The sequence below is a fragment of the Copadichromis virginalis genome, linkage group LG14 (genome assembly GCF_057382275.1).
Source record: "Copadichromis virginalis isolate Kocher_CV1m ecotype Utaka linkage group LG14, C_Virginalis_male_GT1.1, whole genome shotgun sequence".
Classification (NCBI taxonomy): domain Eukaryota; kingdom Metazoa; phylum Chordata; class Actinopteri; order Cichliformes; family Cichlidae; genus Copadichromis; species Copadichromis virginalis.
Window position 1 is genome coordinate 10,072,658 of NC_140631.1, and position 21,778 is coordinate 10,094,435.

The following is a 21,778-nucleotide window of genomic DNA, read 5'->3' on the forward strand; positions in this document are numbered from 1 at the left end:
CTGGTTCAGACAGTCTATCACCCTCTTCCTGTAACCACTTCCTGGGTCTCGTTTCAGGAGCTCATAAGTATTTTCATCACTGAGCAGTGACAAAATTTTCTCATGATCTTTCTGGTTTAGCAAAACTGTGCACCTACTCCTGTCTGCCGGAATGTTGTTGTCATTACTAAGTGATGTGAGTGCCTTCCTCTCCTCCATGGTGATGTTGGATGCTGGGGGCTTTGCATTGCTGAGACAGGCCGAAACCTTCGTCCGTAGTTGCTCTGCTTCCACTTCTGCAATATTGTTGTTTCGAATTGCTGTTTCTGTGGCTGTGATCAGTTCCACTAGTGGGATTTGTCTCAGTGTGACAGCAAAATCCAGCCCTTTAGCACGGATGTTTTTTTTAATGCTAAATTGATTTCATTTGTTTTATTAATCCCTGTGATAGTTGGAGAGTTGAGGAGAAAATTATCTCCACTATCAGTATAAAAAATAACTCACTGCATCCTTTCAGATTAACCGAAGAGATAAAGTGTAAAGTGTAAATTGAGAAAAACAAAAAAAATTTATAAAGTTTTATAAAGTAATAGAAGATATAAACGTAATAATAGTGCTATCAGTAACCAAAACAGAAAATGACCTTATATGGTTGTGTTGATGCGTGCTCAAACATCCAGGTAAGGATGTTTGAGCACGCAAAAATTTGATTCATTTCATCTGGAAAACGCTACGTCCACAATGTCGTCTGGAAACATCATGGAGACGCCCGCCTTAACTCATCTATTCAACCCTCCATCACCACTGCAAACGAGAAGCAGCTCAGAGCAGATTCCTGACGTAACTCACCACTATCTTCATACATGCCCTCCTGCACTACCAGAGTTCCTCTCTTGGCACCCTATCATGTGCTTTCTCTAAATCCAAAAGACACAAGTGCAACTCCTGACCTCATCTCTATCAGCATTCTCAAAGCAGACATCACATCTGTAGCGCTTTGAAGCCATACTATTTGAAGTCACCTCTGCTGATAAGCTTCAACAACTCTTTCTCATATCTTCGTGGTATGGCCCATCAGCTTTATCTGTCTGTAGTTATTACAGCTCAGCACATAAACCTTGTTCTTCGAAAATCAATAACAGTACACTTCATCTCCATTCTTCAGGCATCCTCTCACTCACCAAGATTGTTCTAAACAATCTGGTTAAAAAGTCCACTGCCCTCTCTCCCAGACATCTCCACTCCTCCACAGGTATGTCATCAGGACCAACTGTGTTTCAACTCTCAGCACTTCCTCATTTAATAACTTTTCTCCATCCATACATTGTTTCTCTCATTTTCTTCAATCATCAGTTTATCAAAAATGCTGTAGTCCTTCCATCTACACTCTCACACATCCTCTCTTCACTTGTTACTATCTCCACCCTATGACTCTAATCTGCTGCACATCCTTTCCAGCTCGATCTCTCTGCTTAGTCTTTTGATACAAGTCCTTTTCTCCTTCCTTACTATCCAGCCTCACATGCTATCATTAAAATTCTTGCCATCTTGCTGTACACCTAACCTCATGCCCTCTTTATCTCCCAGACGAACCCACCTTTTCTTGCTAACCTCTTGCTTTGAATACTTTCCTGCCTCCTTGTCTTTCTTCCTCTGTCCAGAGGACACACAAACACCTTCTTGGCAGTTTCCTTCAACACTTCAGCTGTACTCTTCCGGTCTACTCCTCCCTAAACTCTGCACTTCCTTCTTTAGCGTCAACCATTTAATCATTGCCTTTGCCTCCACCCAGTTCCTCTTATTGGTTTTCAGAATCATCCTTTGACTAACATTTGAAACTCACAACATATCCAGTATAAAATAATTTACAGGATGCACATGACCAAAAAGCAGGTTTAAAATGGGTTTAGGTGAGGCACAAAAATCTTCACAATGCACCTTTAGTAGTGCTGATGTTGAAAACAAACAAACAACAACAATACTTAAAATCTACATATTGAACAAATGCATTTTCTATAATCATACAATCACAAGCTTGCTGGGTGACCTGACCGAAACAGAGACATTTGGAATGATTATTTGGAAGAGATAATTATTTTTGTAAATTTGTTCTTTTAAAATATGGCAAAATATGAAAGGTAATCTCCAAAACGACTTAAGTGTGAGATACTCAGCAGTCAACTTCTTTGGCAGCAGGTTTGTCGTCTACACCTGGACCTACAATACAGAGCAGCTGTGCCTTCATATTTATAAGAAAATAGATTTTTTAAAAGATCTTTTTCATTTGTGTTTCTCAAAATAACAAACTTTTATACTGACAGACCTCTGGATCAATGGCACTCATTTTTCTTTCTTGCATCCCTCTTTAGGAATTCAAAATATGCCTCACATAATATCTTTGAAAATGTATCTATGTATATATGTATGTATTATTTTGTTTGTTTGTTTTTATTTGGGTTTACCAGTCAATGACTGAATGTCTGAATTTCTACGAACATTATTGCTAAGGATTGTCTTATTGCATTGGAGTCACACTGGGTTAAATATGTACACTTGGGTTTTAAGGGGTATTTATTATTTTCTTCTTTTTTGGGGGTTGTATGGAAGCCCCAAACGCAATTTCATTGTTCTTGACAATGACAATAAATAAATAAATACTAATACTAAATACTAAATACTAAATGAGAATAAAATAATTCAGGTTGAACTTTTGTTAAATGCATAACTTAAATCACGCATAGCTTATGTGTGATTTCTAAGTTAGCTATAACACAGTTTGATACAGTGGTCTATCAGCGTTAGTAAGGTCACAAGCGGTCTCGGGTAAAACAAGCTCTTTATTTAACGTTTAGTTACAATCTGGCCCACAGTTTGGTTTATTGGTTGACGCATTAACCATAGATAATGATAGATTTGTTCGCCAGATGGCAGCAAAGTTCAATATTTTACTGGCACTGTAGAGTTGTGCAGGTTTTGTGAAGATTATAGCGATGAAAAGGGACACTGTTTAATGACGCTTCGTGGCCTAAGTGAATGATTTGGGGGCTACATAAAAATAAATGGCGACTAAAGAGTCGCATGGATCCTGTCCATAATCCGTTGTGGTATGAGCAATTTGAATGCGGAGCTTGCTTAATAGGCTGCACTCACTCTGGCAAGCTATTTCTCAACAAGGATGTTAAGAAATGTTGTGACATTACTTCGGCGTTTTGTACATGCTGTGAGCGGCTGTTGATGAAAAGCCCGGTATCCTTCACAGCTCATCCGGAGAGCTGCCTCAGAGCAAATCGCCAAGTTGTCGCTTTCAAAATAAAAGCCTCGCCGTGTCGCCACATGTGCTTGTTTTTTTTTTTTTTTTTAATTATATTTAAAAAAAAAAAACAGCACTGAATGCAGAATTTTGTATCCGTATTTTGCCACAAACAAAGAAAATACTGTACAAGTAACAGTTTCTAAAAGAGCGAACCCACAAAACCCCTGCATATTTGTGTTTTGTTTTACATGTGAAAGAGACTGACCAGCTGCTGCAGTGACCCTGTAGGCCTAATCTGCATCAACGGGATGAATTTACTGTAAGGCCCACATTCAAACATGATTTGGATTTCATAGGCCCCATAAGGAGGGCAACAGGCAGTCGTCAGGTTACACGTGATGATCCTCGTTATAAGCAACGCTCATTTATTGCATACAACAGGATGTTTCTGAAAAGATGCAGTCTACAACATCAACATTCATAACCTCTATGTTGCAAGAATTTGTATTTAAATGCAAGACCGTGTGTTTCAAGTAAATCAAGATAAGAGCAGTTTTGTGTTGCCTTTGGGTGCTGCTGCACTGAATGCTCTCAGGGAGGTGTTGGGTGTCAACATATGAGTTCCTTTTCTGCATCTTTATCATATTTTAAACTAAACTGCAATTCCCACTCCAAATAATAGCTTATAACATCTAAAACAAACAAACAAACAAACAAACAAACAAACAAACAAAAAGTTATCTGAAGACATTTACCTTCCATATAGACAACGCCATGTCTTATTTGTATGGCTTAAATTTGTATTTCACCGCGTATTCATGAAAATTAATTTTTATTCTTGAACATTTACCGGATGTCCTGTTCTTGTTTTACTGATCGGGCTTAATAGAGCCGGTGGCGGAGGGAAATGCAGCAACGGAGGTGGTGTTGGTGGTGGTTGTTCACCTTCTGAAACAAACAGGAAGCACACAGATCTCTTGTCCACCTGCGGGATCCGTGCTATTCGTGGAGAGGCTGTCGAGCGGTGTTGTCAGATACGCGGACTCGCTGTGCGTGAAAGTAGCCTGGCCCACTCCGTCGTGAAGATAAAGCAGCACTTTTAACTTTCAGCTCTTCTGGCGTGTCCTCTGCGTTTTTAACGACCTCCCAGGAGAAAATTAATGAAGGTAAGTCCCACTTATATATAAAAAAAAATCACTTCTTTTTAGCTGTGGGCTTTTCGCTCGGGGAGTGAGGACGTCATCACGCCAAACTCAGTTCATCAATTCGTCTAATGTTGCATTTATTGCTGTTTATATTTGGCATTAAAATCCCAGCCCTGCTGTGGAGAACGGTCACAACTTCAGCTAATCGTAGCAGTCTAGTCTGTCACCTTTTAATTAACCCCGATGAAGAGGTTTTTGTTTTTTTTGTAACCCCCTCTTAAAGCTAACTAATCAGCCTACCCGGTGTGGTGGGCGGCGGAAAAACAACCATAGTTTTAAGTTGAAATGTTATTCTGATGTTCACAGAAAACCTTGTCGGCGTGTTAAACGTTTAGATGTTGTTTGAGGGGTAGTGGATTTCATTATCTAAGCAAAACAAGTAACACATTCCCTTTATCGTGAGCTCTCTCCACACGAGAAAGGGACGAAGCATTCCGGAGTGATTACTCCTCAGCTGAGGGGGACTTTGACGCTCGCTCATCGTGTTGTTAGTTTTAAAGTCGGAAACCGGCCCGCACCTTTAACGGATCTGTAGTCTCTGTGCAACTGACAGCTGTGTGTATCTCATTGTTGAGAAATGGACCGACAACAGAGAGGATGTGAAACTTAAGGGAGCAATTCGCACAGTCAGCTTTTCTGCAATAAGCATGATGACCTTTTTGTTTTTATTTCATTAAGAATCTTACAACTACAACAAAAACCCTCAGTAATTTGGTAAACTTGAGTGGGGGTAAAGCTGCTACGTCAGTCTAAATCAGGGGTGGGTAACTCCGGGCTTTAAGGGCGGGTGTCCTGCAGGTTTTAGATGTCCTTGATCCAACACAGCTGATTTAAATGGCTAAATTACCTCCTCAACAAGTGTTGAAGTTCTCCACAGGCCTGGTAATGAACTAATCATTTGATTCAGGTGTGTTGACCCAGGGTGATATCTAAAACCTGCAGGGCACCGACCCTTGAGGCCCCACCCCTGGTCTAAATGGTAATGTGACACCTGTGGGGTTTTTGTGTTTTGTTTTTGTTTTTTTGTTTTTATTATTTTAAGTCTTGTTTGACTGTCCACCCAACATAATGTCTGTTCCAACTAGTCAGATGTGCCTTAGAGGTTGTATGAGACCGTGCATGATGTCTACCTGAAAGATGCACAAACCCACTCGATTCATTTATAATAAAATGTAATCAGTCTTGATAAAAGTCACAATTGGCGACAATCGCAATCAGACTAAATTAACAAACAAAAACGGCTGAGTTCTCTATCACTTATAGTACACACCGGGAAACATAAGTAATCCCCTGGAGTGTTGCTACTTAGAGTCAAGTGTTTGTGTTAAAGACAGAAGATTAGAAGTGTCGGTCCCTGTAAATAAAGCCTTACAAAATATGGGTCTGATCTTAAAGTTTGTTTGGAGTGAACCAGACTTTGATCACCTTCACGGGACCTTAGAAGAATCTTAATAGAGATGCGTGAAAAAGTATTTTTAAAGACCTTTGTGCTTGTCAGTCCGCAATACGATTAACACTTTTGAACAAATTCAAGACTACAGCTACTTTCTGTAGCTGTGAGTGTCTGAGATCACAATATGGAGTCCATTAGGAGGTGAAAAAGAATTCAAGGGTAACAGCAAGCAAGCAACAGCACTGAGATCTTTGCTCATTGTCTATATTATTACAGGGAAAAGAAACACCACGACTGCTGCTCTCCAACAAATACTCTAGCCCTCCTCAAGCTTACAAAAGACCATCCCAATTTTCTTTAACGTTTTTCTGTGGACTGACTTTCAGTGACCTTTTGAATAGAATGTTACATTTGGAGGATTTTTTTTGTTTGTTTTGTTTTTAAGTCTTGTATATCTACAGTGTAACATTATCCCAACTGTAAAGCATGGTAAAGGCTGCATTATAGTTTGGGCAGCAGTACAACTGTACAGAAGTACAATACCTAAAGCTTTGTAGAGACAGGGTAGTACGACAAGACAATCACCCAAAGCACAAAAGTATATAACCTATAGGAGAAAGTGCATGCTTTGGGATGGCCAAGGCAGACCTGACCTTAACACAACTGACATGGTGTGTTGTGACTATGTTGATGTTGTCGGATGGGAGTTATTGCTGTTAAAGAAAATTCTGTGAGTTACTGAATTAAAGATGTTCTCTACTTTTTCTACCCTGCACTGATTTCCCCAAGAGCCAACTACTTAAAAAAACCCAAAAAAACCCCCCAATGTTCTTTTTTTAAGAAATCAGTGCAGAAATCGTGGTGTTTCCAAAGGGTGCAGGAAATTGCAGCCAAACCTACTGATCATGTAATGTACGACTCAACAGTTGGGCTACTTCCTTAGACCTATTTTCATTCAGGTTTTGGCATTTCTAGTAAACCAATAGCCTTCTTTCCAACTAACCTGAGATCTGTGTTTGTGTTAGTAAAGTCATTACATATCCTTTAGCTCAGTCTTAAATTTTTATTGTGAGTTTAATTTATGTGCATCTAGTTAATCAGCAGCTCAGTGGTGATATATTGCAGGCAGCACAACAGATGATACGAACACGCAGCTTTGCTAGCAGGCATGCAGCCACGGCCACCAGTCACTTTGTTCTTTTGGCCATTGTAAGCAAAGGACTTGGTTTTTCAGATTATCTAGAAATGTAAGTAGCACTGTCCATGTTTGAGTCCCCCCAAAAATGTAAACACAATATTCATAGCAAGCAAAAGCATTGCAAATGCTGCCTTACTGAACTTATTTTGTGTATCGCACACAGTTACACCTGCAGTGTATAACTCGCAGCTGAAGATCTAAATCTTTGCGGGCAGTAAATCTTGGACCTACACAACATTTTATAAAAGGGGAAAATAATTTCCCAGGGGAGCTGGGCAGTATTTGCTGCTTCTGTGGCACTTTGGGAAATATTGATGCCCAGTTCATGCATTTTGATATTATTTAAAATGGGCAATGCTCCTGCCTACTGTGTGTTGAGCAAGGTCTGCTGTCAGGTTCCCTCTGAGGTAAAGTTGGAGAACACTGATAAGGCTAACTGACGTCACTCCAAAGACATGAGCCAACAATGCAGCTATTTATTCCAAGCCAGATTTGGTCCCAAAGCAGGCCCCTGAGAAACGGGGGCACAAATGAAGGCAGAATTCTAAGCAAGTGTTTTCACAAAAAGAAAAAGTTTTTACAACTGTGGTGGTGCCTGTGTCACACATCATTTTACTTACAAGAATGAACACTATTGTACACCGAGGCTGTTTTCTGTGAGGATTTAGCTAGCTGGTTAATAAATGATGAATACTAATGTGTACAGCTAAAGTGGAGACAAAGCCAGGTGGACTACAAATGGAAGGAAGAGTGTATTAGAGGTCCCAGTGTCAAATGGTGTGGTGTAGCTAAGGCCCAGTTTAAGGGAAGAATGTGATTAATATAGTCAGTTACTTTACATAAAAGCAGAATGGATTTGATTTGATATACTTTTATTAGTCCCACAAGGGGAAATTTCCCCTATGAAGAAGCTATGTTTTTGTCATAGCTTCTTCATAGTGATCAGTGACACTTGGATTGTTGCACACACCATAACATCAAGGTTTTATTGGCATATAGCAGCATGGTGGAATTGAGGACAGTGCAGTCTTAGTATTTAGACAGTGGTGTTTTTCATTGCTTTGGCTTTACTCCACCAACTTGGATTTCAAGCAAAACAATGACTCTGAGGTGAACATGCTGACTTTCAGCTATCAGGATGTTCACATCCACTGTGTGAGCAGTGTGAGAAATCTCCTAAGTCATAGTTCAATTTGAAATGCATCATACATTTTTTGTTTGTTTGTTCCCAGTATGGTCCCTCTCTGGAAGGTGACAAGTATGGCCCAAATGAATGCACAGTTATGAGTAATCATTGTTATCCTTGAGCAAAACTGACGACCAGGATCACGAAGCCCCATTCAACAGAGTACAAGGGTTCACTGACTAGTTTGAGGATGAAAGGATAACCCATTTGAACTTTATTGTTACTGTTTCTCAAATTATTGAACACCTCTACAAGATATGACATCATTTTTGACTTTGCAGATGCTGCGCTTCATTATCAACAAAACAAAATGAGGGACTATCACCACTTTAAGATACCTTGCCTTTTTTTTTTTTGGTATTTTTGTTTTTTACCTTTTAGTTTGCCAATTTGTACTAGACTGTAAATATTGTGATTCCAAAAGCAATAGAAAATATTCAGACTTTCCTTTCTTCAACTGTCTAAATGCCCCATTTTAGCTGTTGAGCAAGGTTCCAGAGGATGCTCTTTAAATGGAACATGTTAAAGAGAATAATATGTTGTTTGATAGCACAGTATGCTCATAAGAAGTGTGTGTGTGTGCGTGCGTGTGTGTGTCCTGCTTTTGAAACCAGAATTGTGTTCTATTGGTGGTTTCTTAAAATGGAGCACATAGCTGTGGTTTGCAGTTTTTGGGTTGTTTATTTTTTTAAATTTTCTTTTTGTCATCCCCCATTATATCTCACTCACTCACTCACACACACCCACCACCACAATCTCTTTGACACTTCCTGCTGCTATACTTTTAAAGTAATGGCTTGCATAACATCCTCTCAAAGAGCAGCGTGTAAGATAGCCAGTAAAAGTAGTCTTCTTTCATTTGTGTGTGAGTAGGTGTGTTTGGTGTGGCACACCAGTTTGTCTGCTAGCTTTCAGGATCACTTGCATTAGATAAGCCCTATTTAAGCCATTATGGTCAATGAAAATGTTCAATTCCGCTAGCTGGTCCCAACTATACATAGAAAAGAAACTGCCACAGCTAGAAATGTGACTGACTGTGAGGTGAGAGTGGCCTGTTGGAATTCTCCACTCTGCTGCACAGCAGGCCAGGACCTGCCAAGGAATGCAAGGAAGACAGCAGGAGAGGGTTAGAGGGGGAAGAAATGAGCAGATTGAAATATGAGAGAGAAATCTGTCTGTACCCAAGCCAGATGTGGTCACTGACATATGTGGTTAGACACATCCATCCAGTTTCTTCCACTTATCCAATTCAGGGTCATAGTTGGGGTTGATGGAGACATATTTACCCTTGTTAAATCGAATGGTCAAGTGCCATAAATCAGCTTAGGTTTGACATGATCCTTTGAATCATCAATAGATCTTGTTCTAAGCCAACATGTTTACATTGTGTCAGCTGAGCAAAGGAAGTCTTTGACTTGAAGTTTTATGTTTAGAATCTACCGTAATTTAGATGCTCACTTGTCCGAAAGCCACAGATGTAAAAAGCTTTGAGAAAGCAGGAGTTTAAATCTGTTTTCTTGCATTTAAAGTTGTTAGTCAGGTGTTGAAAAGCGGTCTGTAAGCTTTTCTGGCAAGACAGAGTAGAATTCAGTTGATCTGCATTACAGGTCATCAAATATGAGAGAAGTATGTTATGCACCATTGCTTATCCAGTCCTGCATGCATGCATGCAGGAGCATAAACCTGTCACCTGATTGCATTTAGGCAAGTTATGTATATAAAGACAGTCCCAAAAGGTTAAAGCTGGGTATAAAGTGATCACTTTTGATGTAACATGTTTTTATAACAAGAGTTTTCCATGAAGTGCTCACTCGTCCGACATCCCTGTAAAGAAAACGTTTGACGTTGAGTGGATGTGAAAAGCTAATCTGAGATAAGCTCTGGAGCGCATTCCTAACTACACACTGTCCATATGAAAACATGGCAATGTCTAAGCTATGATTCAGTTAATTTTGTTTTCAGGTGAACACTGTAGTGGTGGATCATTCAAACGGGAATTAACTCTGCTTATTTTCTTACTGTCTGCCCACATAGCACATCCAGTAAGGGGAGCATCTATGCAGAAAATTATATTATCAGTTATGACATTACTACACTACATATAAATAGCTGAGACACTGATGACAAATTGAATTTGTGATATCAGACTGAGGATTGTTATTTCAATATGTTTCATAGAAGAGGTTTAGATGGTCCGTCTGTGTGTTTTGTCTTGTTTTTGTTAGCTTTCTAGATTTCAGTGACGTTCTAACATTTCACTAACTGGAAGACACTGACAGGTTTCTAGTGGTTGTTTACCCAGTATTTAAATTGTGATATTGCCCAGGACAGGCCTGGGATCAGCTTAGGCTTAATTAAATAATAAACCTTCTGCCTAATAAGCACAAGTAAAATCATTATTTATTTTTTACTAGTATTCAGATTTATTTCACATTGACAGCCTCCATTCTGTAACCTCTGAGGTCAAAACCTTAACCTGACGTCTCTATAGCAACACTTTCTCACAGCGCTGCTTCATGTCTGCCAAAGCTGATGACACGTGCACAGATGATGGCATTTGTTTTTCGCAAGGCTCGGTGTGTGCACACATATCTGCATATGCACGCATATGGCGCGTTCACATGTTACCAATGTTCCCTCACCCACACATCCATGCAAATGCTGAAAACTGGTAAGAGTTGTAATGATTAGCATATGTGTATGCTAATCTGTAAAACAATCACATCGGTCTTAACTGCCTTTTATTGCAAAGGGATGTCTTCTAACTTCCTGTTGTCTTCATGTTGTCCCTGCGTCCTTAAATTCCAGATTATGTCAAGACTTTTGGTCGTCTCTCTTGAGGTCTGTTTCTTGCTTCTGTTCTCTTTTTTCTCCAGTGAACTAAGTGATCTCAGTCAGAGGTCACAGAGTATCTGTTTTGTTTTGGCTTGTGCCAGTGTGTGAGCTGCAGGGAAGGGACCTTTTCTCTGTCAGCCCTGACAGAAGGTAACTGATTTACAGTGTCCGAGAGAGCTTTTTTTGAGAGTCAATGCACAGATAGTCTTTCACTCCACCCACCTGAGGGCAGCCTCACAAACAGCCACTATAAATAGAGATTGAAGCAAGCAGCTAAAAAGGGGGAAGGTGTGGGTAAAGGCTAAGACATCGACTGAATGGGATTTTATCAAACACTTTAAAAAAACAAAAAACAACTTTAACTGTAAAAAATCAGCCTGTGTGTGAGTCTCCCATATTTGTTGGTGATTGAGGGTTCTAAACATCCCTCTGTGCTAATGAGCGGGTGTGTATTGTTTTTAGAAGACGACAGACAGTGGTCTGTTGTTTACGGTGAGGCAGTGATGACGCATGGTCAAATGTAAGGCCCCTTCAGACCACACTTGGTTTGGGGAGTGCTAAAAATGTGCATACTAGTGCATTCCTTCTGTGTGTTTTAGCTGTTGCTCTTTACTTGGCACCATTTCGACCCATATCTCAAAGCAGCAGTTTGTAGTTGTCGTTAACAGTGAACATTTGTTTTTAGCAGTCCGCTGACATCATACATCATGCACTATGTTTATGTGTTGGCTCTGGGGTTAAGTCAATGCACAAGGCACAATAAAAACATAGTTGTGTAGTCAGACAGGAAGTGCCCTCTAGGACATTTGTTGGGTAGGAGGGTGCCTTGAGGGTTGCATAATAAAGTAAAGCACCTGATTAAAATCTGAGCTCTCACTGGTCTCTGTGGACTGGAGGTTGCAAGGAGGATACTAAGGAGAATAGCAACAGGATGGCAGCTATCCTGGCTCTCAAATAACTTCAGTGTAATCAATGTGGTCAGAGTACATCTGGGCAGATAAGATGCTCCTTACTGAGGACGGTGAGAAACTCTGCTGGTGATGAAGCCCCCCGGCCGTTTTAAGACTCCGCATTCCTCGCATTCCCGGACCAGAGGATGGGTGGAGGAGAGGAAGGGTGTGGGGTTATACGAGGAGAAAGAAACTCAGAGTCAGACTCCCACTGTGGTGTTTCTGTCACTCTTATCATTCTACAGGGAGTCTCCGAAGATGTGAAAATCCTGCATTAGGAATCTGTGTGTACCATAGCCTAATCCCTTTTGCGCAAGATGTACACATTACACTTGAGGTTAACGTCACTCACTACTGGGAATTGTTTTCCCCGTGCAGTTATCTTACAAAAATAACTTGAAGCTCAGGTACTTATTTGCTTAAACAAATGAAGTCTTCCTTACATGACTAGTTAGTATCCTGATAATGTAGCTGGAAACTCGTAGCTTCTAGTAAAGAGGCCATTTCAATCAAAATTGCCAGTCTGGAATTTTTATTATTAATTGACTTGAAATTTTATTAATCTTGAGTGTTCTGCTTTCTCTTCTCATCATTTTCAGACATGGTTCTGTTTACGCTCCATTGCTTCATGTGCAATGCCGCAATAGCAAGAATTTGATGATGGGCGTCTTATTTCTGTGCTTATAATTTAATCATATTTTTAGTTTTCTCTTCCAGCGTTAAACAGAATAAAACGATCATTGTTCTGCATTCCATTTCAGTCATACCCTTGTTTTTGTCTTGTTATAAATCCCTTTACAGCTTTCAGCACTCTTCCTCCATCAGGCTCTGCACTGTGTGCAGGGCTTACGGCACCTTTGTTGCCTTCAACACCAGAGGGGAAAACAAACGCCATTAATGTTACAGATTTGATGCTCAAATATCAGTTCTCATGAAATCAGTGATTTGACGAGGCTAGTACGGGCTCCTTTACTCAGTTAAAATGGATGTTTAAGGGGCAAAATCTGTTTGTCAGAATAGTTGCTTGGTTATTATTTAGTTAGTAGTTATTTGTCAGGTGTAGTTGTAATCTTAGTGTTCTCACTGCAATTGTTTTAAAGTGGTCTTGTTTACGTGTGCAAGAGGATGGCAGAATGTCAAAATGATATAAGCTTTTTAGTCATTTGAGTCATTTGTCCTTTTTGTCATTTGAGAGAAGAAAATGCCTGAATGCGTGTTACAGATTATTGTCTGAATTTTCTAGTTCCTGGAAAATCACACGAGTGCTGGTGAGTTAATGAGTCCAAACTTAAGCATCATCTGTGACATTCAACCAGAGATCTGTGCTGAGTGATATCTCTGGAGTCTGCGATTAAACACGTTATTTTCGACTCTGTCCCAAAAACAAACTGGCAGCCACTGGCATTACAGTGAAGTTGTTTTGCGCAGAACAATGAAAAGGCTAAGTTTGGGGTTTGCCCTTCAGCATAAACGTCATCCCTGAATCACTCCATAGTGAACCCTCTGTGCTGGTTTGGAGCTTTCTCCTAAAATCTCAAACACACGCTTGCTGTGTATCATGTGATACTTTGAGTCAAATCCAGTCAAGGAGTTAAACATTGACCATCTCTGGCCTGAGATTTTATCACTGTTAAACAGCACACTTCCTGGAACTGGTCACCCCACGTGCCTTTCTCCTGTATCTGTGTGCGGTGAGTACAAACACATTTTGTGGTGAAAAGCCAAGTCTTACCTCTTTCTATGAATTTATTCTCTGCACTTTCATAAGTATACTCATTCTTACTTGAAATGTCCGAGTCTCACACACGCTCACTGCAGTTGTTCTTCTCCTAGTAAACAGGAGAGTGTCTTAACCACAGGGGAAAAAAACGGAAGTTTACCAGCTTCAGTCATTGTGTGCACTGCGTGTCATCAGTGTGGTGTTTTTGTTTTGTTTTTTTTGTTTGTTTTTTTAGATGCTGTATATTTGTTTGCCATATTGCCTGGTTCACATCTTGGCTTCCATAGTTACAGCTCTTTGAACTGTAGACGGTGTACAGATACAGAGACCCATGCATATCACTGCTTGAGGTGTTATATACAGTACAAACAGAGGTCAGGTCAGGAAGTCTTGTTTGAAGGTTTTGAGGTACCACAGAGTTTTCTATATTTTGCCATTTTAAAAAGTGGGAAAGAATTAATAAGTCTGCTTTTTATTTATTTTACTGAATTTATTTTTTATTTTGTAACACTCCGGATTACGTCTTGAAGGGCTTACTGACTCTGTTAATTTACCATCTTTTGGGATAAATAAAATGTATCTTATTATATTGACCAATATTTTGTTTAAGCATCAAACCTTATCCTTCCACTCACAATAATTTCCCCTGTTTAAACTGATAAAACATATTTAGAATGAGGTGAGTCATCCACTGCTGTTTTTCAGTCATAGTGTTCAAAAGATAACACATGTGCTTGTTGCTCCAGAAGTTACAAATGCCTGCCGGATGACTGTTCTTGACAGGCAGTGTGCCTTGTTGGTCAGACTGTCTCCTCGAGGACCTGGGAGCCCTGATGCTCCCAGGTCCTGGAGGAGTGGGACAGTCGTCATAGAACAGGGGTGTCAAACATAAGGACTAGGGACCAGAATCAGCCCAGAAAAGACTCCAACCCAGCCCACAAATGTTTTCATAGGTTTTACAGCTTTTCCCAGTTATAAATTCCTCCTCATGGCTATTTATAGAAACAGTTAAATAACAGAAATGGGGTTTTTTTGTTTTGTTTTTTTACTGATATAGAAAAATCAGTTTGTGCAGTGGATTGGCAGTAAAATAATAATAATAATGGAATGATATGCCAGAACTTTTATAATTTATAATCTATTATAATTTAAGCCCAAAGAGTCGTGCTTACAGTGCTTTTATTTCACAGTGTGTGTCTGTTTACAGAAACCGACACACACTGTTGGAATTAACCTTCTTAAACTACACATTTACTCTGTGAAATAACTTCCTCACATTGACTGATGGGGAGTTTCACCTGTCTGGCACTTCAGCTCAAAGTAGGCTGTGAGTGGACCAGGGTGTTAAATGAGTTTGACATTCCTGTCATAGATGGAGGCGGCAAAGGAAAGGATTGTAAGAAAAGGACAGTTAAGAGGGTCAGTAAGGAAGTTTTGGTTTCAGTGCTCAGCCTTTTCTGTTTTATATCACGTTGCAGGTCAGCTGGGCCATGGAGGTAACACCAGGTTGACAGACTTGTTAATGGTATAATTTCTCACCTACAGGACCAGTCTCGTTCTGTTTCCGTTTTTCTGTATTAAATCCCTTTTTATATTTCCTGTTTATCTACCATCACCTAAACATCTTTTTTTTTTTTTATTAATTATTTATTTATTTATTTTTTTACTTTCTCGGTCCACAAAAACAACTACAGAAATGAGTAACAACATTCAGTGCTTTCCCCTCACCCTGACACTTTGTTCTTTTTCTTTATCAGATGCAGTGTCCCAGAAGCTATCCAGATCCCCCCAGCCAGGAGCTGAGCCACAGGAAATAAGTGACTTCAGGAAACTGGTAATACATGTGCATGTAAACATGCTGTATCTTGTAATTCCTTGACCTATTTTACCTGTGATTCTGCTGCTGTGTGCATGTGGAAGAGGAGGAATAGCGCTCAGTCTTAGCTGGAATCTGGGCGAGTAGGCCTCGTCCTGACAGGCGGGGAATGTGTGGAAGCCAGCCAGCATACCTTACTTCCCTGTTAGAGATCAGTGTTACACCATCTTGGTACACTCACTGCTTTTGGTTTATGATCCTTTATATCCTCCTTTCTGGGCTTTATTACTGTGGATCTTGTCTGGACAGTACAACAAAATCGAAGTCGTGCGTTGTTTATTTTCATGTCACTGCAGCTAGGTGTGGTGTTACTGCGCCCCCCCCCCCCACCCTTTTGCTTCTCACTTGACTTTCGTTAATGTTGTAAAATCATTTAAGGTGCCGCTGGCCTTGGCAGTCATTTCCTTTCTGTACAATCTTCAGCCAGGCTTGAGACTGTTTATGTAATATTGTCCTCAGTGCAGGAAGTGGTGGCTCTGTGAGCTGATCTGTAAGTCTTTTTTTTAAGAACACACATGATGATTTGATGAACAGCATATAAAATTAACAGTTGCTGACATGCAGTGCACTCAGCATTAGTGGTTTCATTTTATCAGTCCAGCCCTGACTGTTTTGTTTCTGTCCTCGCTCATGCCTTCATTTCCTTTTACAAGTAGACTGAGATGAAGCAGTTTGACAAACTTCTTTCAAAAAGTCTAAAATAAGTGGTCAGAAATTAGTCCTAAAGTCAACCTTCTCAAAAGTTCTCCACTGAGAATCAGCAGATTTGTGATGGTGCTTGCTAGTCCAGGTGATAAATGGGAATAAAATGCAGTGTTTCTCACACACAGGCAGGTTGCCTACGTTTGTTAACTGCCTGATAAGTAGCTGTGGCAGATAGTTTCAGCATTTTTAATCTAATTTCAATCTGTCAGAACAATTCTCAGTTTACTAGTGAACCTCTCAAGTCCTCTTGGTCTTATTTTGGCTCTTCCCATCTTGTCTGCTCCCTACTGCCTGGTTCCCTGGCTGTTATAGTGGCCCTGGAAATTGTGCAGCTGCTTCTTCGGATACGATCTTATTCCAGGGTCAGACATCCTTCTGCTCTGGAGATCCACTGTGAACTGGCAGGCCACTCTAAGCAGGAGAATAACTGGCTCACGTGCCTCTATACCAGGCTGCACTTGAACACAGCTCCCAGCTGTAGTTCAAGTGGTGGTGGGGTTCATCCACAGGGTTGGACTCCCTGGAGAAGCATCTGACTTTTTCGCAGGGATTTGTTTGCTCCAAGTATGTGGTAAATGAAACATTTGCAGAAGAGCAATTCAAAAACTGTTTTAATTAGTAATTCACTTCATGAAGCCTGCTTGTGTCCCCTTTCGCAGCGCACATGTTGTACATACACATGTATGGATATGAACACAGCCCAGGTACAAACACAGTCTAAATCTGCGGGTGTGCAATGATGTGTGCTAGCTGCGAATGCTGACAGAGTAAACACTGGGTTAACATCCTTCTCCTCTCAATCACAGCACTGGGCTTTACAGGTGCAGTTTTGACATCTGTCTGCTTAATAACCACATTTCATACGGTTGGTGTCTGTGGCCAGTAATCACCAGTAATTGGTACGGTTGCCTCCTACCTGCACTCCGTTTCTCCCCTCCCCCTCATCCTTCACCCCCACTCAAATGTGGAAAAATAGCTCAATCCAATTACTCATGCTGTGTTCCTTCTCCATATCTTTCCACTAACACGACTGTATTGGAGGGTTTCCATGTTTCATCAGAAGTCAGTTGAGGGTCAGTCTGTGCTGACCTTTTTGTTTTTCACAGAAATGACCTCAAGTGTTCGCATTCTTGCTTCAAATATTAACATCAGTGTGGCTATAACCCTATAACACACAATCCTAGGAAGCCCAGCCCTTAAGCTTATTCTTAGGAGTGTGTTTGCTTGGCATTATCGTTATGGCATTGACCTTTCTCCCCGTGGTATTACAGAGGTTGCATATAATTAGACTTGTGTGTGTGATTTTTATCTGGACAATAGGACGAGAACTTCTGTATTTATCTAATTATAGATGGGTGGAAAGACACAGTGCCCTCGCATGCTACATGATGTTTTCTGTCACCACAACGTGCGTGTGTGTGTGTGTGGTTAGCATTAGCTTGAGTTCTGTATTAATAGACGCCAAAAAGGATGCAGATGAGCGAGTGTAGAGTCGAGCCGCCCAGACAAACAGATGGATGCATAAACTGAAGAGGCGGGCATCAGCGTGTCATTTACCGGATCTAAGTGTTCCCAGCAACCCAGTCACCTCTACAGTGAAATGATAGCTGGAGCCAAGAAATGTCTTCCATTTCCAGGCTTGTGTGAGTTTCATTCATTGCCAGTGTGTGGCTCTTTGTTTATGAGGGAGATAAATGGCTGGGAGACGAGTGCTGAAAACTCAGCTCTGTTTGTGTGTGCCATCCCTGCTACATTTCACAGCAGCTTAGTGTTATATTTGTCTATTTCTTTCCACTGTTTTCACAAAATAATCAGTTGCTGCAGTCCTGTGGAGGCTATGTGACAGGCTGGGGTTTTCTTAAAGTCTATTTTCGGGCTTTTCCCTGTGAAAGGATCTTGTTGCAGTCAATTGTTCTTCTGACAGTCACCTGAACCGCAGTAAGCTGTGTTGTTTTGTCGATAAATTTGTTGTTTCATTGAATTCTGTGAGACAAAGTGACCCGACGATTGTACATTTGGCCTGTCATAAATAGAGCTGAAGCAAATGGCCTTCCCAGGGGGCTGTGGTGGAGCTGTCTGTGGGTGGAGGGAGACGCAAAACAAGAATCCTGGGTAAGATAAGAGAAAGCCACATGCAGGTGCTGTAAAAGCAGTGGGAGGTTAGTTTTTTGGGTTTTTTTTGTTGCTGTTTTTTTTTTTGTAGGTTTGTCTGTTTATTTGCCATATTTATTAACACAGGCGGCAATTACAGCATCGACACCTTAATGCTTAAGTTTGGAGCGTTTCATTCTGTGTGAGGTAGCACTTGTCTTATATTTTCTATAGCTAGTCCAGAAGATGCATAGCAGCATAACGATTTATAAATAAATCTTGGGTATACGGCTACACATCTAAAACTAAATCCAAGCCCTTATTGGATAAAGTGGAGACATGACCATGTGAATTTCATTTACAGTGGCAACTGTGAGAAGATGTACTTTCAAGGAAGGTAAGTGTTGTAATCAGTAGGAATAAATTGATCCCAAGTGATATAAATAAGGTGGCCAACATGCTCACTCCCTCATATCATAGCTGTTCATTGTTTCCTCTTTGTCAGAGTTTCCGAGGAAAGCTTTCTCTGTTCTTTTCAAAAACAGAAGCTGTTGTGTCAAATCGAACAAAGGCTAATCCTTATGTCACCCTCACAGAGCAGCTTGTAGAACAGCTAACTACAAAATGGGAAGAATTAGCCGGCTTCTGTTATGCAAATTGGTTTAAAGAAAAGAAATAAGGAAGTAGCTTGCTATAAAGTATTCAAAACATACTTGATTCCTGTTTTAATGACATCGTGTGTATTTAAGGAAGAGAACCTAAACATTTTCCATGAGTATACTTTGTCTGTGTAAAGTTTTCTGTAAGAGAAGGGGACAAGAGGTGTAGTAGTTTGTCTAGATATGCTTGCGATTAATTTTTTTTTTTCATTTCCTCTTTCACAGAATTAGATGGGCAAGGCTAACTCTGTATATAGGGGTTTATTTCCCCTCTAGGGCTTCCTTTTGCCTTTTGCGTTAGTATCAGAACTTGCTTTGAATAGTCGTATGTGGTCGTGTTCAGAGTTTGCATAGATCTTTAGCTTTTCAACAAAGGTATGGTTAGCACCAGCTATGTTTGGGTATGTTTGTTTGCATGTCTCACATGAAAGCTGGATTTCCGGTGTTGTATTTAAAGTATCTCTTACAAAGCAATTTATTTACATATGCTGATGACCCCGGTGTGCGCGTGTGAAAGCTACTGAAGGTGTGAGAAAGCCGCCTGAGGCTGCACATCCCACACAGCAAAATATGGCTAGCACTGTGTGACGACGATGCCCCCCTTCAGCCTGTGTTTTTTACTGCTCAGTATGTGTTTGTTGGTCTGCGAGGCCAAGCTGGCAGGGCAAGGGCAACACAAGGGCAGTGTTTGTGCAGGGCACGGGACTGGCCTTGGTGGCACACACGTACACATACAAACATGCGCGCACACACTTGGCAAAAACAGAGGCTTATTGTGGACTTCAGGCCCAGTTTGGTCCACCCACTACAGTCACACATTGTGTCACATTTTGCATTTTATCTCTGCCTTTTATCTCTTTTTATCTCATTGTCTATCACGGATTGGTCTGTTTTTTGTTTTTGTTTTTTTTGGAGTCTTTTAGTGAACTCATGAACTTAACATTCCCATTTATTTTCTACTGCACCTGTTTCCCTTTTTAATTAATCATCTTTTCTCCTCTCTTTTCCAGCCATCTCAGAACTGACTGCTTCTCAGACCCTCCTGAATAGTCTTTAACATTCCCTCTTTTTTGCTCTCAGCCCTGAAGTCTGACAGTATAGTCACAGAGATCTGTGCTGGCGCTGCTTGTATTTATATCTGTACGTAACTTGTGTCTGTCCTTATTTGTCTCGTGCCTGAGAAGTGAATCAGGCTCTGTGGGACATCACACTTGCACATCAGACAAGCTCACCCGCTATTCTGTCACCTGCCTCCTCACAGACACAGACTGTGATGAAGCTAAAAAGGTGAACACTTATTCAGCGTTTCAAAATCTTCACTATGCTGGTTTCATTTGTAGTAATTATTGCTTAATGCTTAATATTACTTAACACAGTCGGTATTTTGAAAGGATCAACAGCGTTACAGGACTAATTGTTGGATCTGCACTGCGTATTTGTTCCTTTATTCATTGCTCCCTCCACACTTTGTTGCTTCTGCTACTTTATCTTCTCATGGAAAACATGCTCAGTGATTCACCACTGTCCCAATATGATGGCTTGCACCACTGAAGCATGATTATGTTAATAATTACAAGTATTTTCATTGTTCTCTGGCAGTTGGGCACCTACCAATATGTATACTGCTGAAAACCAACTGGTGGAATCGGGGTGGACATTTTGCTATGTGGACTCAAGAAACTAGGGTGTGTACCACAGACCATGTGATAATGAGACAACCACTCTCCCCCCGGCATAGTTACCCCATAGGCTTGTTGCATCTTTACATGTATGCGAGTTATAATATAGTTACATCTTGCATACATGAATATTCAAATGTACATCTTCTATTACACTCAGACATGCTGAACGTGACAAACCTAACCTAAGAGAACCAGCTGTACTTTCATTGAACATATTTGTTCTAGTTGGGATAAAATGTGTCCTCTTTTAAAAGGTACCAGTTGATGAAGGGGATGAGATTGGAAGGGTTTTGGCTAGATCATCTCTACAACCCATACTTCCACTCAAAATCGGGTTACTGATAAAGTCTCTGGTTAGAGCAAGCAAAACTGTGATGACTTTCACAGGTCTCATTAATAATGATGCACCAACCAAAGCAAGGATTAAAAACACTTATAAAGACCTGAGTGTTCATGAACTCAGAGATGACCTTCTCCTAAGGAATGGTCATCCTGCACAATCTAATCTAAAAGTCTTAATGGAAAGATGTAAGGGTACCACAAGAGTCTCAGAAAAAGTATTCAAGCATGTTTCTATGAGCGCACTTCCCAGACATTGTGTGGTGGACACATGGGATACAAAAATGCACTCTAAAAGAAATTCATCACTGCACACCAAAACCTGTGAAACATGGTGGAGGGAGCATCATGCTTTGTGCCTGCTTTGCTACCTCAGGACCTAGAGCCTACCATGCAGTTACTTAAACAGTGATTTCAATATTGTTTGTAAACCTTGGAAATCCCTTCAAAGCCCTTAAGGCTTGAGCATTTTTTTTTTTTTTTTTTGAGCTTGGTTAAGTCCATACATCAGAAGGCAAATCTTCATTCTGTTCTTTCTGCTATATTCTGAACATGGAGTTAAATTCCCTGGGGTCTTACTCATTCCCTTTGGGAGAGGAATATGAGGAGAATTATGCATTGATCTAAAAGCAATCTGTGGTGCACAGGAAAAGGATGTTTCCATTGCTCTGTCTGTCATGCTTCATTTCTCCTCCACTCAGCTAATG

The 21,778-nt window shown here is 40.5% G+C and overlaps 1 protein-coding gene across 1 annotated transcript in view; it reads left to right on the forward strand.

Moving 5' to 3' along the window:
- The first annotated feature begins 4,136 nt into the window (after positions 1–4,136).
- The window catches only part of pik3cb (phosphatidylinositol-4,5-bisphosphate 3-kinase, catalytic subunit beta), a 47,262-nt gene continuing 29,620 nt past the window's right edge, over positions 4,137–21,778 (forward strand). Inside the window, exons 1-2 of the mRNA XM_085479243.1 lie at positions 4,137–4,398; positions 15,477–15,553. The gene's annotated coding sequence lies outside the window, so the exon portion shown is untranslated. The remainder of the gene's footprint in view (positions 4,399–15,476; positions 15,554–21,778) is intronic.